At 38.9% G+C, this 20,315-nt stretch overlaps 2 protein-coding genes across 6 annotated transcripts in view; one reads left to right on the forward strand and one right to left on the reverse strand.

Annotated features, from left to right (window-relative positions):
- LOC139951757 (uncharacterized) overlaps window positions 1–19,413 on the reverse strand; it is a 49,709-nt gene extending 30,296 nt beyond the window's left edge. Inside the window, exon 1 of one of the 5 annotated variants that reach the window (XM_071950830.1) lies at window positions 19,395–19,413. The gene's annotated coding sequence lies outside the window, so the exon portion shown is untranslated. Of the gene's footprint in view, window positions 1–181; window positions 200–4,605; window positions 4,746–9,917; window positions 10,122–15,012; window positions 15,083–19,394 lie in introns of those variants that run through there. The other 4 variants (XM_071950831.1, XM_071950832.1, XM_071950829.1 and 1 more) reach the window with 4 other exon arrangements.
- Window positions 1–20,315, forward strand: part of LOC139951838 (uncharacterized) — a 102,750-nt gene that overhangs the window by 73,010 nt on the left and 9,425 nt on the right. The window lies entirely within an intron of this gene.

Consider the following 20,315-nt stretch of genomic DNA (forward strand, 5'->3'; position numbering starts at 1 on the left):
GTCTGTTGTTTTGCCAAATTACAGTAAGCATTACAATCGTAAGAAGAACAACGTACATGAATATTTCGACAAAAAAAGTTTACATCATATAAATAATAAACAGAATAAGGGTGATTGAATGGTTTGTCAGCATACTGTTGGAAATTAGATTATTACAGTTATTATTTGCCGTCGTACCTACCGATTTCGCAGCAAATAATTTAATACTCCTCTGTTATACTCGAATCCCAACAAATGAATGGTTTGTGGTATTTCAGTGGTTGCTGACTCACGCAGTTTGTTACTCTACTATTTCACAATTTGAAATACCAATGAGTGAATCAACAGTTCACATAAAGCATTGCACCCTCAATGCAAAACGAAAACAAAACAAACGATGTCATGCTCTAGAAAAAAACATTTCCCTTTGTGAATATCAATAAACATTGACCTTTCCCTTCATGACCTTATTACGAGTTTCTTTATCGTTATTACTTTAAAATATCGTCACCGTTTGCACGAAGAATCTTACTTAATTTCTTTGCAACCAAGATGGGCAAATTTATTTTGATCAGCAAAAAGTTACATGAATTGAAGTTTAAAAAGATGACATCAAACCTCCTACTTTTCCCAGCTGAATCTGAACAATACTTCTAGCTACTTATGGCAAGCTCGGTGTCTTCCGTTAAAGACACTCAAAACCTTTGGTAATTGTCAAAGACCAGTCTTCTCAATTGGTGTATCTCAACAAAAGATGCAAAACAAAAATTGTGAAAATTTGAACCCAAATGGTCGTCGAAGTTGCGAATTAATAATCGAGGAAAAAAAAAAACATTTTCGCGCAAGATGTGTGCTTTCAGATGCTTGATTTCTGACATGACGTACAAATTACAGATTGTCACTGTGGCAAACATCTCCCGTCTCATTATGTTAATGCATTTTGACTCGTACGTGTTTGGGTCTTGTGCTTTTCATAGTTTTAGATTGTTGTATTTCCTTGCTTTTAGTTGATAGCTTTTTATTCACCGTCTAATTATTTTGTTATGCACTCGAACGTGTACATTCTAAAGGCGCAGTTTAAACTCAATAAATTATTTATTATTTATTTATTTATCACATTTCAGTTCCCTTAACAGTCGAGGTATCTTCCAATACAATTTGTTTCGGTTTGACATCATTACTGCAAACTCAACGATTTTTCCAAGAGCATTGCTGTATGTTGTTGAGCTTATTAAGACGGTCCGTTTTAAGGTAAACATTCTGTTCAAATCAGACATTCACTCATGCAGACGTCTGCTACCCACTTTCGTGTGTACCATACATTACTGTGCACTTGAAAGGTTTGTGCTTGAACTCTGTGTGACGGTTAGACTTGACTCAAGTCCCAATCCCGTGCCATCCCCCGAAAACTAATGTTTTGTGAAGCACGGGTACCAGCTTTCACCATAGTTGCATCACCATAACAACACTGCCAAGTGGGTATGTCGAACCATACGTCACTATACATAATATCCCTTGAAATTTTGAAACTTTTCAAACATTTTCATGCCCAGCAGTAGGTTGCTACATGTCATGTATGCTAATTATTCTTTTATTTCAAATTCTCCATTATGTTACTCAATCGTATAATGGAGGAAGTCAAGAAAAAAAGGTTTTCTACTTCATTCATTAGAGGAGTAATTAACAAAAAAACGCTAATTGTGCCAATAAAACCACGGCAAGGTCACTTAACGCAGGGTTATAAACTGAAATACATTACAGATATAGCCTGTCTTGCGCAATTAGTTCTGATTATTTTTGCCTTTGTAATCACACATTATGCAGTCATGATAGCTTTTTAAAGCCTTTGGACCCTTTCGGTAAACAGTGATGTCCAAGGCCCACACTTTGTGTACCACAACTTCTATATCACAACCTGTGAAAATTTAGGCTCAATCGGTCATCGGAGTCGGGAGAAAACAACGGAAAAACCCACCCTTGTTCCCGCGCGTTTCGCCGTGTCATGACATGTGTTTAAAATAAATCCGCAATTCTCGTTAACGAGAATTTATATTGTTTTGCTGTTTTCTCAAAAAGTAAAGCATTTCATGGAATAATATTTCAAGAGAAGTCTTTCACCATTGCCTTCTGTAAACCCTGTAAGTTATTTGTAAATCTGTGAACTTTTTTTTTTTTCTGAACCGAAAGGGTCCAATGGCTTTAAGGAGTGGTGTCGCATCTACCGATGAGAGGTTGACTTTCCCCAAAACCATAGTGACGTATTTTAAAAACAGCTTCGCATATATGCGCTACTGTCTGCCGTCTGACAGTACAACAAAAAATGAGTAGTGCAATATAATTTGGGACATTATAACGCGGAGCAGAAATATACCATTTTTATTTTAAAGTCGGAAATCGGTAAGCTTAAGAAATATGAGTGTTTTCCCAAGTTGAAACAAACTGATTTTAAGAGTAACTCCATATTGTTACCCCACTGAGGTAATTTATGCCTGGTCAGGGTATTGATAAGGGCCTATGTCAAAATTTAGTAATGCGGAAAAATGCGAAATCGGGATTGATGGTCGTTTTTAACAAATAAGAATCTGTTTTAAACGAGTACAACAACAAAAAACTTTAAGTTTTACATTAATTTGTTCGTCACAAAGTTTACATTTTATGGCAAGATTATGGCTCGAATTGTGAACTATGTCTAGGGTAGCCTACTAAGGGCCATGACTTGTCTCACTATTGGTCCCCGAAAGCCCGGTAAGTGTACAAGCTTTAGTAGCATAGGCTGACAGTGCATCGTGAACTGTCATTTCTCCGTCAGAACTCCATCACATCCCCGTCAGAACTTCTTCCCAAAAACTGAATGCAGACCAACCTCTTATTTTACTGTTTAGTAATTCCCGTCACCATTTTTAACCGATATAAAAGACAAAGACGCTTGTAGTCACTTTTCGAAATACACTTCTAGAGCAACTTATTTTGAAGTTTGTTGATTGTTAGCCATAGCGGTAGGGCCGACGCCACAAAACTGGCGCCAACCCCAGAACTCATTTAGCGCACTCAAAACTGTGAGATTGTTTGGTACCCCAACAAAACTGGCAACCGCCCAAGTCTCATATAGCACTCCAGGCCAAACTTTTGAAAAACACTAACTAGGGCTTTTGATTACTTAGTAAACATTCACGCAAACACAATGTACATTTCCCGTGTACTTCCCAGTCCCATTCGTATTATTTGTCAAAAGTAGACCCCTTTGTTGCTCACTGTTTCAGGTCAAAGATCACAGGCTCTAAAAATAGATGCAGTTGCAAGCTGCACGTTGCAGTATCACAACAACATTGTGAAGTGGGTGAGCCGTTAAAATCACATCAACAGTCATGTATGTCACTAACATCAACAAAACATGTCCCTTGAAATTAAGACAAATCTTGCGAAATAAGTTATTATGTTTCACATTTGTAATCACACAAATATGCAGACATACTCTGGTAGCTTTTGAGGAGTAGTGTAGCACCATACATTGAAACTGAAAGGGTGATTCATTTCCCACAAACCTTAGTGACGTGTGAAAAACATCTGAACGCATTCTGTGACAGTCAACAAAATGAGTAGGCCTAGTGAAATATTTTTAATGACAGCCTTTAATGGCTATTTTGAGCAAAAAGAGGAGCAGAAATATAGCATTTTTATACAAAAGTCGCAAAGTAAAATTTAAAACAAGTATGAGTGTTTTTTCGAAGTTGAAACAGCCGAAGTTATGTAACCCCACTGTAATTTAATGTTATTGATGTCAGGTTATTGATTATGTCGACATTTACAATGTTGTCAGCTTTTCAACCAAAACAAAATGCGGAATCGGGAAAGTGATAGTTTTTTTTTAAACAAATAACCATCTGTAAATGAATACAAAACCAAATCCTTTTTTATGGTAAAGTTTTACATTTATTTGTTCGTCACCAGGTAGAATTTGAGAAAAATTAACATTTTAAATATGGCAAGATCATGGCTCGAATTGTGAAATATGTCTAGGGTAGCCTACTATGGGCCTATCGACTTGTCTTTCATTCGGTCCCCCAAACCCGGTAAGTACACAATCTATAATGATCAGTAGCCATAGGCGACTGCATCGTGTAACTGTCATTTCCCCGTCAGTACACCTTCACCCTTTTTCGTTAGAACTCCTTCACAAATAAATTCAGACCAACCTCTTAAATATTTTACTGTTTAATATCCCCTTCACCATTTTTAAAGGCAGTGGAAACAATTGGTAATTACTCAAATATTACCATATAACCTAACTTGGTAATGAAGATAGGCTGATAGAATAAAACATTGTGAAAAACCCTCTGAAGTGACGCAGTTTTCGAGAAAGAAGTAATTTTCCACGAATTCGATTTCGAGACCTTAGATCTAGAATTTGAGGTCTCGAAGTCAAGCATATGGGAAAGCACACAACATTGAGTGACAAGGGTGTTTTTTTTATCTCGCAACTTCGACGACCGATTGAGCTCAAGTTTCACAGGTTTGGTATTTTATGCGTATGTTGAGATACAGCAAGTGAGAAGACTGGTCTTTGACAACTACCAATAGTTTCCAGTATATTTACCGATATATACAAGACAAGACGTTTGTACTCACTTTTCAGAATACACTACAAGAGCAAATTATTTTGAAGTTTGTTGATTGTTAGCCATAGCGGTAGGGCCGACGCCACGAAACTGGCGTCAAGCCCAGAATAGAACACATTTTTGCGCACTCCAGCTGTGAGATTGTCTGGTACGCCAACAAAACTGGCAACCAGCCATGAAGTTGTACTTTTATATGGCTTTTGACCCTCGCAAACATTATACTAGTCTTGGCCCAAGACTATGGTGCCTGATTCTGTATAGTGTACTACGCGCGGTTGAATCGCCAAAGCGCGCCCGCCACGGTATGATTTAGTTACGTGGACGGCTTGAAATCTAGACTACACTCTGCAAGCTACACAATCGTCTTGGCAATCATGCAGCGCTGTGTTAACTGTTTCATTGTTTTCTGCTTCAGCTTTGTAACGGACCAATCACCGTGCGATCGTTGTAATAAATTAACATAATGTATTAGTTGACCCCGCGGGGTCATTCATGTTATGATTACACAGCATTGGCAGCTCCGTGTTTGTCGTGGAGGAAAAATCGTAAGAAAATAGGAAATATTCACGATTATGAATGCTAAAGATGAACAAGTGAGCCGAAGCTATATTGATCTGCTATCTAGATGGCAATTAATGAACGACTATGTCAAAATATACCAGCTAGTGCCCTCTCTGCGGACGGTCTGGTTTTGCGATAAACTCCGTCAGTTCTCGTGTGCTTCGTCTGCTGCATGCAGGCAGTTGGACCATGTCCGGGTGTGAATAAACTAGGGGAAACTAGAGCATGATACATACGACCAACGTTTGCAACTGAGCAAGTCATGGATCCCAAGTCATTATGAAACTGTCAGTGTCACAAAGTGGTGAGTGGAGAGAATCTTGTTTATATTGATCGAATCTGTATAGAATTAGAAAACGTAAAGTCATAAGTAGTCATTGTTTGTCATGTTTGAATAGTTCAAAACTTGTTGTTATTTATGTAGGTAGACCTCCTTCCTGCTAAATAGAAGTGCTATTTCATCATGCGAAGCACAATTTTCTTGTGTCTCACTTATGGAAGGGCAGCTCGTAAAAGTATTGCCTCACCAAAATCCACTTCGCATTCGCATTCGAAGGAAGTATGAGCCTACTCCTTGGTTTTGTTTCGGTTTAGAACGAACATAGCCCAGCTTTATGTGAGATTGGATTTGTCTGACTCGAGTCACCAACACTTCAATGCACACAGATACATATCCCTTGATTTGAAAATGGCTCATTGGCTGACATTTTTTGTTTTTAACTGACATTTTTCTTCTGTGCACAAGCAATTAACACTTGTTTGCAATTGCTATAGTTGGGTTGATTGATGATCGTAACCCTTGCTGGTCAACGGTTTAATATTAATAATAAAAACAGATATACATTTTACATTAAGCTTGATGCAGAAAAAGTTTAGCACAATGAGACCCAATATAATCACTGAACTTATTCTATGATTTGTATTTGTGTCATTCTTCTGATAGGGCACATTTCCAGGAAAGGAGTCTGCTTTTAGAGAACTGCTGCATGCCCACATTGGAGTACTGATACTTTTTAGGCCTCGTCTTGTCAGATGAATGGGTAGTCGACTGCTCTGCAATTAAGGAATGGAGTTCTTGATTCAAGAGAGACAAATCTGTGACAGAATCAAGATTCAAGCGTATATAATTGTGGAAGAGATATTTTGCTGTTTTGCAGAGGAAGTCTCAAGAGAAAAGGAAAAGATGGAATATCATATTAACTGTCAATTAAGAAAGACATATGTGAAGAACTGTACTCTACATTTTGCTGCAAAGTTCCACCACTGTATCACAATTTATTGTCGACATGTATCATACCATACCAATACAGAGATTGACTTTCAAGATGAGTTTACATAGCTTTTTCAACCCTGTGGGAACTGTGTGCATACTCTTAGCAACCGATGCTTTTGGACTGGGGTTGATGTTTGTCATTATTTTGAACACCAAGATGAAAATGTACAACTAAGTGGAAGAGTTGGGCGAGATGAGCAACATGGTCTTTCAACTGCCATAAACTATCCAAGACACAGAGAATCAGATGAAAACTGCATTGCACCCCACAATGTAGAAGAGTGGTCGTAGGCTCAGCCACTCACACAAGTACATAGTACAAACAGTATTGTGTATAACTGCTGTGATACCTGTGCACTTTAAATGCTGCTGTGGGAAAGCCTGTGATTGGCGACTAGTGGTACGCACTACGATTGATGTCGAAATCGCAACTAGTTATTGCTTAGTCGAGTTGCGACTGCCATTATTCACCTACTCCGTAAATCGAGCCACCACAACAACTAAAATAGTTGCGACTATTCCTGCTTGCTGAAAAAATTGTGTCGCTCACAGTCACGACTTTTCACGACAACATAATTTACCTATGAAACACAACCAGACATCAGTAAGCCTGGGCCACTAGTGTAAGTTACTACTCGACTAGTCACACCTCAAAAAGTCATGACTACGACACTAGCCACGACTTGTTTGCCGTAGGGGCAATATGGTAAATTTCGTGCTGAGAGGATTGAAGGATTGTCACTGGTGTCACTGACTGTGTTTCGTAAGTTAATTATGTTGCCATGAATAGTCGTGAGCGATACAATAGACAGTTCACCAAACAGGAAGTTGTTACTATTTTTGTAGTACACGATTATTCAATTAGGAATTAAAAAAAGTAGTCGCAACACGACTAGTGATTTTAATAATCTCGACTGTGCGACAAGTTTGACAGTGTGTCGCACTAGTCGCCCAGCCCTAGACATAAAGTGACACAATCCTTAAATCCTTTCAGCGTGAGTTTTACTATATTGCACCGGCAGCAAATAATACGCCGCAATGCATTTTGGGGCATGAAAAGTGTGTTGAAGTTGCGACTATTTGAGGCACGAATAGTTGAGAAGCAAATTTCACTAGTCGCTCAGGCTTTAATTGTGGGGTATTCTTGTTATAGCCTGTTTACAAACCTGATCATTTTAATAGCCACTGTTCTGTGAAGAATTTGTGTTTGGCAATAAAGAAATCAATTTTATGAACAAATAATTTGTGTTGGCCTTTATTTAGAATTTTTTTAAATTAAACGGTATCAATTGTTTTTAGACACAATACATCATTGTTAATTATAACATACTGACTATTAGGTATTCATGTGATTGTGACACAATTAGTAGCCCTAAAGTTTAATACATGTGCAAAGTCGATGAGTCGATGCCTGAACGACAATTAAATTGTCTGCCCACCACAAATCATTCGGGGACGTATAAAACCATGAAACAAAACACGACACGTAACGAAGATGCAAGCATTTTGTTTCTTAATTCCTCCTTAGTCAGTTTTCTCTCAGACATTCTGTAGTCAGCTATTCTTCAGAATAACGACAATAATTATTTGGTTTTCTGGGAAAAGGGGATGTAGAATTTAAATCCCTGCATTTCGTTCGTTTAGTATAAACCATGATTTCCATGCTTAAATTGTCATGGTTTATAAACCATAGTTTTAAGATGACCCAATTTTCATGGTTTATAAACCATGATTTGTAAACCATGAATTTGATGCTTCATTTTTTCTGGTTTATAAACCATGTTTTAAAGATGCGTAAAATTTCCATGGTTTATGAACCATGATTTATAAATGTTTGTTGCATGTTCATGGTTTGTAAACCATAAACTTACACACACAAAATACTACTGGTATGTAACCCATAAAAAGGATTTGGCAACACTTTCTATGGTTTACATCTAATTGCTATAAACCATGGTAAAAACATGCCTTAAAAATGTCAAGCAATTAATTGACAGACGGCGCCCCATACTTAAGGCGAGACTTAAACTAGCAAAATGGAAGTTTTGTGTGCCACGTGGTACTTTTATTTGCTTGGAGGAGGGTCAACATTGCCGGCAAAACAACTTCTTGGAATTTGTGTTCACAAGAATCCAAACCGTATCATTTTTTTTTTAAATATTGTTTGAGCAGAAGTTTCTTTTTCTTGCCAATTATATTAAATATTAACCAACCGGACCTCTTGAATTGGAAATATCGAATATTGTAATTGTAAAAACTAAAGAAATGTGCCCTAGATGTTTTACCCCTAAAATGAGACACACCACTAATTATTACAACCTTAAAGAATCAACCTTTATAAGTTAATGCCATTTTTTGAATATGTCAAATTCAAACAAGTTAACAGTATTGAGAAACAAAAGAGAGAGAGAGAGAGAACAAAACAACAGGAGCGGGGAAATAAGATTTTTGACAAGAAAGGGGGAAACACTTAGAAACAATTTTTTTTTACATTATTTTTTTCTACTTTACCATTGATAACAATTAATTTGTGGCGAAATCAGAAAAAACGGCTCGAATACTTCCAAAATAACGTCGGTGGCACTAGTAAAACAAGTTGCAAAAAATGTTATTGCTATCATGATAGTTTATGCAGTGGACACTATTGGTATTTGTCAAAGACTAGCCTTCCCAGTTGGTGTATCTCAACATATGCATAAAATAACAAAACTGTGAAAATTTGAGCTCAATCGGTCAACGAACTTGCGAGATAATAATGAAAGAAAAAAAAAACACCAATGTCAAACGAAGTTGTGTGCGTTTAGATGGTTGATTTTGAGACCTAAGTTCTAAATATGAGGTTGAAATCAAATTCGTGGAAAATTACTTCTTTCTCGAAAACTATGGCACTTCAGAGGGAGCCGTTTCTCACAACGTTTTATACCATCAACCTCTCCCCATTACTCGTCACCAAGAAAGGTTTTATGCTAATAATTATTTTGAGTAATTACCAATAGTGTCCACTGCCTTTAATGTTAGTAAGGCCCGGTTCATCCTGCGATGGCGAGTGGGAAGCGAATTACAATACACGCACTCCATTTCCCTTTGTTACGCAGAGAAATTCACTTTTATTGTGCATAAGTTATGATAATAGCAATAATATTTTATGCCACCGACTTTATTTTCAAAGTATTCGAGCAGTGTTTTGGTGCCAGTTTTGTACGTCTTCCCACAAGCTTCCCACGAGCTTCTTCCTAGTGTCGAACTGTTTGGTCTCGACTACAACACGGACGTACGCTGCCTTTTTCTGATCAGAAATATTCCTCGTGAGTAATGGAGCTTCCTGGACAGTATGCTGAGAGTACCGCCATGAACCACCCGTACTCCGTTGAAAACCATTCACATGATCATTACGCGGCTTTGTTTACAAGCACACCAACTGAAAAAAATACAGTTCATTTTCCAGAAATCATTTTTCAACCAATTTGAAAAAGTAGGCTTATACTTACATTGCAATTTACGCTTCTACGGATGAATTTTTGAAACGGTTGAATTTTTGTCAGAGGACGCCAAAATATGGCGCCTAGATTAAGATAAAGCTGGGACGGCAAAGTCCGACGGGGGTAAAGTAGTGCCATTACGAAGAACGATAACCAACAATTAACACATTTAAAAAGAATGGCTTGCAAATTTTCAAAGCTCGAATTGAGGCTCTTCAATTTGAGAGCATTTCGGGTTTTAGGGCTCATCATTGTTGTAGAATTGCTAACGTTTAAATGTTGATTTTTTGAGCCCGTCCCCCCCCCCCCCCCGTTATGCTTGAGCAGACTAGAAACGCTATACCAAAAGGATAACACATTATAAAATGCGCGTGCGTAGATACGTCTAGTCAGGTCATTTCAACGGCCGCCATAATATAATTGTTCTCAAACGATCAACAACATGTCGTGGTTGCACAGGGTATGCCTCAATCACAGCATTAAACACCAGCCATGGGCTGTACCTATGGCTGTACCAGTAGCTACACAAATGGAGCTCCATGATCTACTCACTGCATCAGCCGGAAATCCGTTAGCCTTGTCCAAGGCTCTTTACGCAAGCGCCGGCCCGCTCTGACTTCACGAAATGCATAGATACTATACCTCACGGCACACAACAGTACATGATACCGCGGGGTCGAGGCATGGCTTTCGAGGTATCAACGAGGTTACAAAACGAGGTTACAAAACGAGGCCGGATCAGAGCCTTGGTTCCCTTTGTAAACACGCCAGATTGTGGGCGGAGTTGCTGTATGCTAATAATTCCGGAAGGTGTATGCTTATTGGTCAATATAGGTGTGCCAATCATCTACCGAATGCACGGTTTGCACGCGAGACAGTTTAAAGTCCAAAGGTTACATGTGTACTGCATACTGTCAACAAACAATCTCACATGTCTGTGTATAGTCTAGTCGTGTCGTGTAACAGCCAAATTATTTACAGAAACATGTCGTAGTTTTGATGCCTGTTGTTTTTGGTCATGACATGAATTCCTAATAACTGTGAATGAAGATGAATACATATAATTGCCCTGTAGAAGTTTCGGGGGTTTCAGCTTCATTATTTGTCTAGATTTTTAAAAAGTACGTAAATACCTGTCTTCAGAGGGTGTCCACTGAACAGCACGAAGGCATGCCCGCGCTAGTCATGGCGATGAATACCACAACTAATGAATACGTTTTACCATGTTAAAATTATTTTCGACTATTGAGAAAACAATTATTCTATGACATTGTTTCACTCTGCATTTCTCAAACACAACACCACAGCAATTAGTGTTTTAAGGGAACTGCTTTCTACCAGCATTATCTGCAAACCGTTGAACGTAAATTATTGTGTTTGGTCTCCAACAACCAGGAAGAAACTAATAAATTTTACTTGCAGCATTTTCCGCATGATTATTATTCCAAAAGAATGTATTGTTTTGTTTTTATAAGAGTGGTATTTTGTCATTGAAATAATTATTTTATTTTACACCTGCACTATAATAGTACTCTTGATACATGTATAATTTTCACCTGCATACCACATACAAAAACTTGGCAATGACAATGATTTCAATTTTTTTTTTAAATGATTTAATTTATTATCAACTTAAATTTATAGTACCTCTTCTCCGATTACATGTATCTCCATAAAAATAGTGTGAGAATATGGCAATAGGCAGAGTTCATTAAGCCTGATACATTATCCAAAATTTAACAGTAAAATTGCACAATGTACATGATGCAATCATTAACTTTAACTGGGTTTCAATTTCCAGGCAAGCATTCAAAGACTGTGGCCCAGTACTCTGATGTTAGTTGGTGATGAGGAATTCAGAACAAGTTCATGTACTAACAAAAATGTTTTTAAAGAGGGATGATTCAAAACAATGTATATAAAAATGTAATATCAATCGCTTGCCAAGAATACTTTCACATAAAGCCTTCAATTTAAATGTCGGTATTTTTTTAAACTACAGAGAAAGCCTTCAATTTAAATGGCGGTATTTTTTTTAAACTACAGAGAAAGCCTTCAATTTAAATGGCGGTATTTTTTTAAACTACAGAGAAAGGCTTAAATGACACTCGTTTTGTTTTGTTTTGTTTCGTTTAGTGGAAGGTTTCAGTAAAAAGAAAATACAACCTTAGATTTAAAACCAATACTTGAATTGGGCACTTCTAGGGCATATCAGAGCATTCAAGAGCATTTTCTTGAGTTGTACATTTTGGTAGACCACTTGTTAAGGAATAGAAAGTTTAACCATGCTCATGATCATACATGCTCAGTTAAAGTCGTCTGATTGCACGACTCAAGTTCACGATTAATTTGGCACAGGTGTCACAACAAAGATACATCAGGATTTATGTTGATGCGTCTGCTGAACCATTAAGATTGGTAATCACTTCTCAATCTCTTCGTCTCCAATTTTCTGTATTGAAGAATGCCTTCATCTGATCATCGGCTTTCCAGCACTGATGGGTGTCCATTGTTAAAGCAGCTGTTAATGACATCTATGCTCTAGTTGAGCTGTCATCAGTGTCGTCAATGGTGATACATAGGACTTGCCTCATTACTTTGCTTACAGTGGTCAACAAGAAAGACATAATTTTGTTTTATTACAAGAGTGAAAATAAGGGATGAAGTACATTTTTATAATAAAATAATTATACTTTTGCAAAGAAGCTAATGTTGTTAAGACACATGTGGACACTATTTTTAGGCTAGTGACATAATTATGAAGCAAACATGTTTCATTCCAGTCAACGGTCACAACATGTCAATATTCGCAAATACTTGGCTATTACTATCGACTGTTTCAAAGAATAATGTCAACACGGTTTTCTTTAATTACCAACAGACATGCTTCAACCATTCCATGAATGTTCCATGGAGGTACCTCCATGAATGTTCTAACAAATTGTCATCGTGATCATACCGGCCAAACCATGGCCAAACTAAAGCTGAGTGTATGGTCGATATGAGAACCCATTGACCGTACACCTCACACTCGGTCTTACGACGATTTCACTTACCGAAGAAAATCGGTGCAGAGCTAGCGGTGCAGCTTGAAAAATTGCTGATTTCCCAAATCCTGTGTGCAGGTTGACAAACATGTCATATCCTAGAATTTCTAGTTTGTCCTGCAGCAGAAATTTAAACTTCCTAGCTTCACACATCGCGAGGGTGCACTTCGCGAGTAGAGGAGGTCGCCATTTTTCTCATTGATAAGCACACACACACACACTACGTCATAACGAGAGTCTATATCTGCCCTGTTGAATATTCAACATCCAATTCCAGCATACGTAATTTGCGCTGGAATCCGTGCGCAATTGTAAAGAAACACATAAGCAGCCTTTTACAAAGGAAACAAGGCTCTGATCCGGCCGCGTATTTTCTTTTCTTAGGACGAACGTGGGCAATTTACATAAATGGGCGTAGTTAACTATACGATTTCCCATGCACATGCGTACTTCGACGTAATAATGTGGAAATACACTCACGCATATTAAACATGTACACATACACGCATACATGTACACATGTTACATGTACAATGTACATGTATATATTTAGTACCATGCGTACGGTATTTTGTATAACTCTACCTTGTGTCCATAAAAATGCGTCGCGCTTGCTTTCATTGCCAAGTCTTGATTGCCCGATAAAATACGTTTGGATATGGTTGGGAGGGGGAGGGAGGGCAATTATGAAAATAGACTGACGGACATAATGAACGGTTGTGGTCCCTAATGTTTTTTTGATGAAATTTAATAGAACACTGCATTACAAACAGCACTTATGCATCTGGAGCACACACAATTGTGCAACAAAAATAATGGCTTTTTCCACAGGTTTGTTATCTTATGCATGTTGGGATACATCAAGTGAAAATACTGGTCTTCGACAATAATTACCAATATAGGATTTGAGGCATTGCATGGTGGGGTATCAATATATGTTTGGTTTGCGGTAACACCATGTGTGTATCTACTTGCCAGGTAGAGTTGTTCTAAGGGAACTGTCTTGCTTCATTCTACTGCCGAGGAGTAGATAATCGGAGGTTCTGGAGACTTCTCAGTTCTGAAAAGAACTGTCCTGCTTTGTAACTATTACCAGGGCGGATGGTATAGAAATTTGACTGGACTACTACTTTAGCTTATAGGATCGTAATAACTGTACTGCCGCGGAGTCAGTTCGGAATTGGTCTCAACGTTTCGACTAGCTTGCTCTAGTCATCGTAAGACACTGCTCTAGAATTGCAAGGGTCGTGGGTTCGAATCCCACCCGAGTAACATGCCTGTGATATTTTTTCACAGGACTCGGGAAAGTACTGAGTATACAGTGCTAACACACATCGGTGTATGGGTAAAAACCAAAATTAATATTCTTTATCCCCGATGCAAATTTAACATCTATTACATCGTTGCGGTACCCACTGCCAAAACATAGGATTCGAACTGCCTCTAGCTGCCGGGCAACCTCGGTAGTCTAGTTTGTAAGACACTGCTCTAGAATTGCAAGGGTCGTGGGTTCGAATCCCACCCGAGTAACATGCCTGTGATACTCGGGAAAGTACTGAGTATACAGTGCTAACACACATCGGTATATGGGTAAAAACCAAAATTAATATTCCATTTTCTTTTGTTAGGCAGAGAAATTCGCTTTTATTGTGCATAAATTATGATGATAGAAATAATATTTAATGCTATCTTTTTTTTTTACAAGTGCTACCGACGTTATTTTCAAAGCATTCGAGCAGTTTTTATGGTGCCAGTTTTGTACGTCTTCCCACAAGCTTCCCACGTTCACATCTTCATAGGGTCGAACTGTTTGGTCTCGACTACACAAGGAAGTACGCTGCATTTTTCTGATCAGAAATATTCCTCGTGAGTAATGTATGCTAGCTTCACAGACAGTATGATGAGAGTACCGCCATGAACCACCCGTTCTCCGTTGAAAACCATTCACATGATCATTACGCGGCTTTGTTTACAAGCACACCAACTGAAAAAAATACTGTTCATTTTCCAGAAATCATTTTTCAACCAATTTGAACAACAAGAAGGCTTATACTTACATTTCAATTTACGCTTCCACGGATGATTTTTTGAAACGGTTGAATTTTTGCCAGAGGACGCCAAAATATGGCGCCTAGATTAAAATAAAGCTGGGACGGCGGGGGTAAAGTAGTGCCATTACGAAGAACGACAACCAACAATTAACACATTTAAAAAGAATGGCTTGCACATTTTCAAAGCTCGAATTGAGGCTCTTCAATTTGAGAGCATTTCGGGTTTTATTATTTGTTGTAGAGTTGCTTACGTTTAAAGGTTGATTTTTTGAGCCCGTGCCCTCCCCCACCCCGTTATGCTTGAGCAGACTAGAAATGAATAACACATTATAAAATGCGCGTGCGTAGATGCGTCTAGTCAGGTCATTTCAACGGCCGCCATATTGTTCTCAAACGATCAACAACATGTCGTGGTTGCAAAGGGTATGCCTCAATCGCAGCATTAAACACCAGCCATGTGCTCTACTATGGAGCTCCATGATTCTACGCACTGCATCAGCCGAAAATCCGTAGCGTTGAGAGTTCATTTCACGTGTACAACTTAATAGTAAAACGAGGATTGTATTTTAACTTGGAAAAACACAGTGGATTACATGATATTGAACTACCGCGGGTTCATCGGTGAGACGTTTGCCACCAAGTAAATTGAGCACATGTTTTGTGTTTTGTTGTGTGTCACATCACATGTAAGGTAACAATGTTTGCAATAACAGGTTCACATTTAACTGCATTTTTTTATTTTTTTTATTTTTTTATTTTTTATTTACAGCATGAAGTTGTCATTACGGTCTGTCAATTCATTTTACCATTTTCTCCTCCATTCATTTTTTGTTTTCATGTTGTTTGTGGTTAGAATTTATGATAGCATAATGTTGTTCACACGTTTTAAACATGTTTAAGGTATTACACATTACACTCGTTTGCCCATTCAAGGCAAACTTTCTCTGTTCATTATTCAAAGCCGCCGGGTCTTGGTCAAGGTCAACCATCCAAATATAGGCCAATCGGAAAATAACTGTGTTTTGGCAGTGGAAAAATATCATACATATTATGCAAAGAGTTCCAGTGGTTAAAGGGGCGGGGGGGGGGGCTGTTTAAGAGGACATACCTATCACCATGAAGGCGTGTCCGGGGAACTCACTGATGACCTCAGACTTGGCCTCATATGCTGGTATTGTAGCATATTATGGGTACGAGGCGGGGGGGGGGGGGGGGGGGGCTAAACCATGAATTGCTTTGAATGTCAGGAGGTTGATTTTGTACTGGTTTCTGCAAAGTAGCCAGTGTAGTGTGTTTAGGATGGGGGAGATTTGAGATGACATTTTTTAACCTGTCGGTCACCTTACAGCAGCATATTTTGGACTGATCGTCATCGACGCAGTGTGTTTTTAGGGGGGCCCCTGCATGGCGACTGTTGCAGAAGTCGAGTCTGGTAGCGATGAAGGCATCGATGAAGGCATGTATGAGCTGCTCAACTCAGTGCTGCATGCGTTGTGAGCAGGCGCTGCATTGCTGATTATACGTATCAGGTGCGTATATTACACAATCCCATAGCAGGTATTATAGACGTTTGTCCTTATACGCCTCTCTTAATACTTATGCATGACGTCATAGTTCTTACCCAAAATGAGGCTATGGGCGCACGTTCCCCATCACTTGCAGTGGCTGCGCCCATTGCATCGTTTTGAGTTAGCGCGACTGATGCCACGCTCACCATGTTGGTGAGCAGTTAGGTTTACGCGTCGCCTTAAAGGAACACGTTGCCTTGGATCGGTCGAGTTGGTCTTTGAAAAGCGTTTGTAACCGTTTTTTATAAAATGCATATGGGTAGAAAGATGTTGTGAAAGTAGAAAACAATGATCCACACAAACATGCCTCGAAATTGCGTGGTTTTCCTTTTACCTCGTCGACTTCCACGTCGGCCATTTATGGGGGTCAAAATTTTGACTCCCATAAATGACCGACCATGTTAGTTCGCACAGTAGAAGGAAAACCACGCAATTTCGAGGCAAACTTGTGTGGATCATTGTATTCTACTTTTAAAACATCTTTCCAACCATATGCATTTTATAAAAAACGGTTACAAATGCTTTTGTTTTGACCAACTCGTCCGATCCAAGGCAACGTGTTCCTTTAAATGCACACTTTATTGCATACAACGCGCAGCATAGAGTTAAATATAAAAACGCACAGTGAAATTGCCCACCAGTATGGCGCATTCAGGATTTTTCTGCTGATGACGTCAGGTGAATTGGGTCAATAGTCGTGAATTTAAAGACAGTGTACATTATTGGTAATTGTCAAAATTCGGTCTTCTCACGTGGTGTATCTCAACATATGCATTAAATAACAAACCTGTGAAAATTTGAGCTCGATTGGTCGCCGGAGTTGCGAGATAACTATGACAGAAAAAAAACACCCTTGTCACACGAAGTTGTGTGCTTGGTCGCCGGAGTTGCGAGATAACTATGACAGAAAAAAAACACCCTTGTCACACGAAGTTGTGTGCTTTCAGATGCTTGATTTCGAGACCTCAAATTCTAAACTTGAGGTCTCGAAATCAAATTCGTGGAAAATCACTTCTTTCTTGAAAACTACGTCACTTCAGTGGGAGCCGTTTCTCACAATGTTTTATACTATCAACCTCTCCCCATTACTCGTTACCAAGTGAGGTTTTATGCTGATAATTTACTTTGAGTAATTGCCAGTAGTGTCCACTGCCTTTAACAAATGACACACTCACACACAAAGAGGGCACCAGTAGAGCTGTGTCCGCCTATGCAATTTTTTCTTCGAGAACCAGACATAACCTTTGAAAATTAACTGTTTCATCAATATAATTAGTTTTGTTTGGCGACGGCGTTAGTCTTTGTGTTTTGAGGTTTTTTCTTGCGCGTAGCAATCCTTTATTTGGGGAAAAAATAGGAAAACCTCTCTCCGGAGAATTTATATATGATAATAATTTATTTTGGACTGGAAAAGCTGGATCACAAGAGGGCGCTATCAGAGAAAGTTTTTGGAGATTAACAAAGGTAAGGGGTTGCTAAACGGCCGGTGTACCATTTGTTACGGATATACTTGCTTTAAAAAAACATCAATCCGTTCTGGACTGTCTTGAAACAAGTAAAAGCAACTCAGGTTGACACAAATGCCTCTCTGGAACGTAGAAACTAGTTTTCCAAGAGTGTCTTTGTGATTGGTTCGATTCCACTGGTGCTTATTGTCAGTTCAAGATGGTTTAGGGCATCTGACGACTTGATGGAACAAAAATCCATCTCTTAAAAAACTCTCAAAAACTCCTTTAAAGTTAATGCATGCAGAGCAAGTTTCAGCCTTCCATATCAGTCGACAACCTTCCTTTTTTTTAAGGAGGGTGAGAAGGATGTTAAAACTATACAATTGTGCTTACAAAGCTTTTGTTACAGCTTATAATTATTTAAACATTTGATAGGGGACGGAAATTAATTAGTAGGTTTTTCCCAGAGTTTTTCAACTGATTGAATTGGTCTAATGGTAGAACCGTTTGTCTCTTGACCCGGAGGTCCTCGGTTCATATCCAGGGCAGGGAATATAAAGTTTTTGTTACGACTAAGATTTACAAAAATTGACGGGCTACAGGATTTTTTTTCAGTATGTTCATCTGATCGAGTAGGTTTAGTGGTAGAACCATTTGCTCCCGGAGTCGGATGTACCAGGTTCAAATCCTGGGCGGGTGTGCAAAATTTTTGTTGCAACAAAGATTTCAAAATTTGATTGGGGACGGAAAATTTTCAGTAGGATTTGTTCAGGGTTTTTCAACTGATCGAGTTGGTCTAGTGGTAGAACCGCTTACCCCAGGAGTTGGAGGTCCCTGGTTCAAATCCCGGGCTGGGTCTTACTACAACGTAATGTTACGGCGATGGAAACTTATCAGAGGGATTTTTCTCAATTTGGTCTAGTGGTAGAACCATTTGCGTCCGGACTCGGTTGTCCCAGGTTCAAATTCAGGGAGGGGTCTACAAAGTTTTTGTTACGACTTAGATTTACAAAAATCGATGGGTGACCAAAATTTATCAGTAGTTTTTTTCATGATTTTTCAACTGATCGATTTGGTCTAGTGGTAGAACCGCTTGCATCCGTAGTCGGATGTCCCTGGTTCAAATTTAGGGAGGGGTCTACGAAGTTTTTGTTACGACTTAGATCATTTTCTTCTCTACCTATCAAACAAACCGGTTCCGAAAACAAGTTTTCAGGCTCAAGGCTGTAGTAAAAGGTTTCGCTATTCTTTCTTATTAGAACACAAAATGCAGAACAAAAGGCTCACACATTTGCCCCCCCCCCCCCAAAAAAAAAAGAAGAGAAGAAAACAAAAACTCTTATCACATTGAAAATAATTTAGTTACAATTACCGTATACGTCGGATCATGGAATTCATGTTTACTCAACCAGATCACGCAACCTGCTTCTTCCTTTATCCCGCACCCTGTACTCTAGCAACACCCTTCGATTCACTGGTCCACGTCTTTTGGAACGCTATCTCTAGCGATTTAAGAACAATGAAGCCCGTGGGTCGATTTAAGCTATCGTATAAAAGAGTCCTCTTTTCTTGCTATGTAACTAAGGCCGTGTCCGATATAGCGGCTACAGCATACGGCTACGGCTAGATTTCCGCGTCATCATGCATTGAAGTATAGGACGTCCTTAGCAACACCCTTAGCAACAGCCGTAGCCGTAACTGTAGCCGCTAATTCGGATACGGCCTTAGCTTTTTTTCGCCTTCACTACTTATCTATTTACTTTTGTCGTCTACAGTTAGCCTGGTACTTGTATTCTTTGTAGTTATCGCACGGCCACGACCCTGCAATGTTTTAAGCGGCAGTTTAAGAACGAGGCACTACTCTTTTATTTACATTCATAAATGCCTTTTTGGTAAAAAGGCGTAATAAAGTAAGAAACTCTGTAAAACGTATCCGTGCATGTTCCGACGTCCTTTTCAGAGACACTTTTCGGATATGCATTCGTGCGCGTAGATTGCATCCTCGTATTCAGGGGTTAAAATGGCACGGCGAGATCGATCACCTATGGGGACGAGGTTGTGGGCTAACCAGCACAAACGTACCCCAAAACAACCGGTTATAAACAACTCCGGCTGGTCATTATCAACAGTTTTAAACACCCCCACGTGATGCCCTCTCTACCAATAGGAATAGCAAAACTGTCTTGAGGTACTAATTAATCAACAATTACACATGTAATAGTGTAAACACAATGGCAATTAAAGTTTCCTTTATAGTAAATTTCAATCATTTTGTTGTAGCATTTACCCATTT

The sequence above is a fragment of the Asterias amurensis genome, chromosome 19, assembly GCF_032118995.1.
Source record: "Asterias amurensis chromosome 19, ASM3211899v1".
Taxonomy (NCBI): Eukaryota; Metazoa; Echinodermata; class Asteroidea; order Forcipulatida; family Asteriidae; genus Asterias; species Asterias amurensis.